Here is a 1,725-nt window from a genome sequence, read left to right as displayed (position 1 = left end):
CCTTTCCAGTATCCAGGACTATGAAATCAGCAGGGATGTAAAGGCCTTCAACCTTTGCTAACACGTCCTCTACTTGTCCATAAGTCTGTTTTCTTGAATTGTCTGCCATCTCTAATGAGATTTTAGCAGCTTGCACCCCATAGATTCCCAGTTTCTCTATTTCAGAGAGGGGCATGAGGTTTATTCCTGAACCATGGTCACACAAAGCCTTAAAGATCATGGTGCCTATGGTACAAGGTATTATGAACTTTCCAGGATCCTGTCTCTTCTGAGGCAATGTCAGTTGATCCAGATCACTTAGTTCATTGGTGAACAAGGAAGGTTCATCTTCCCAAGTTTCAATACCAAATAATTTGGCATTTAGCTTTATGATTGCACCAAGGAACTTGGCAGCTTGCTCTTCAGTAACATCCTCATTCTCTTCAGAAGAGGAATACTCATCAGAGCTCATGAATGGCATAAGGAGGTTCAATGGAATCTCTATGGTCTCTAGATGAGTCTCAGATTCCTTAGGTTCCTCAGAGGGAAGCTCCTTATTGATCACTAGACGTCCCAGGAGGTCTTCCTCCTTGGGATTCACGTCCTTCTCCTCTCTTGTGGGTTCGGCCATGGTAATTAATTCAATGGCCTTGCACTCTCCTTTTGGATTCTCTTCTGTATTGCTTGGGAGAGTACTAGGAGGGATTTCAGTGATCCTTTTACTCAGCTGGCCCACTTGTGCTTCCAAATTTCTAATGGAAGACCTTGTTTCATTCATGAAACTCACAGTGGCCTTAGATAGATCAGAGACTAAATTTGCTAAGCTAGATGGATTCTGCTCAGAATTCTCTGTCTGTTGCTGAGTGAATGATGGAAAAGGCTTGCTATTGCTAAACCTATTTCTTCCACCATTATTAAAGCCTTGTTGAGGCTTTTGATCCTTCCATGAGAGATTTGGGTGATTTCTCCATGATGGATTGTAGGTGTTTCCATATGGATCACCCAGGTATTTTAACTCTGCTATTGCAGGGTTCTCAGGATCATAAGCTTCTTCCTCAGAAGATGCCTCTTGAGTACTGTTGGATGCAGCTTGCATTCCATTCAGGCTCTGAGAAATCATATTGACTTGCTGAGTCACTATTTTATTCTGAGCCAATATGGCATTCAGAGTATCAATTTCAAGAACTCCCTTCTTCATAGGCATCCCATTACTCACAGGATTCCTCTCAGAAGTGTACATAAACTGGTTATTAGCAACCATGTCAATGAGTTCTTGAGCTTCTGCAGGTGTTTTCTTTAGGTGAATGGATCCACCTACAGAAGTATCCAATGACATCTTTGATAGCTCAGATAAACCATCATAGAATATATCCAGGATGGTCCATTCTGAAAGCATATCAGAAGGACACTTTTTGGTCAGCTGTTTGTATCTTTCCCAAGCTTCATAGAGGGATTCGCCTTCTTTTTGTCTGAAGGTTTGAACATCAGTTCTAAGCTTGCTCAGCTTTTGAGGAGGAAAGAACTTGGCTAAGAAAGCCGTGACCAGCTTATCCCAAGAGTTCAGGCTGTCTTTGGGTTGAGAGTCCAACCATATTCTAGCTCTGTCTCTTACAGCAAAAGGGAAAAGCATGAGCCTGTAGACTTCAGGATCTACTCCATTAGTCTTAACAGTATCACAGATCTGCAAGAATTCAGTTAAGAACTGAAAAGGATCTTCCGATGGAAGTCCATGAAACTTGCAGTTCT

At 42.1% G+C, this 1,725-nt stretch overlaps 1 non-coding gene across 1 annotated transcript; it reads left to right on the top strand.

The window, feature by feature from the left end:
* Window positions 1-1,369: 1,369 nt before the first annotated feature.
* On the top strand, window positions 1,370-1,477 carry LOC148577616 (small nucleolar RNA R71). Its single transcript, XR_015903677.1, has one exon. It is a non-coding gene; the product is annotated as a small nucleolar RNA R71 (small nucleolar RNA).
* The last annotated feature ends 248 nt before the right edge of the window (window positions 1,478-1,725 follow it).

The sequence above is a fragment of the Arachis ipaensis genome, chromosome B1 (genome assembly GCF_059453495.1).
Source record: "Arachis ipaensis isolate K30076 ecotype BB chromosome B1, ASM5945349v1, whole genome shotgun sequence".
NCBI classification, from domain to species: Eukaryota; Viridiplantae; Streptophyta; class Magnoliopsida; order Fabales; family Fabaceae; genus Arachis; species Arachis ipaensis.
The sequence above is the reverse complement of the archived record's forward strand: the minus strand, read 5'-3'. Positions and strand labels throughout refer to the sequence as shown.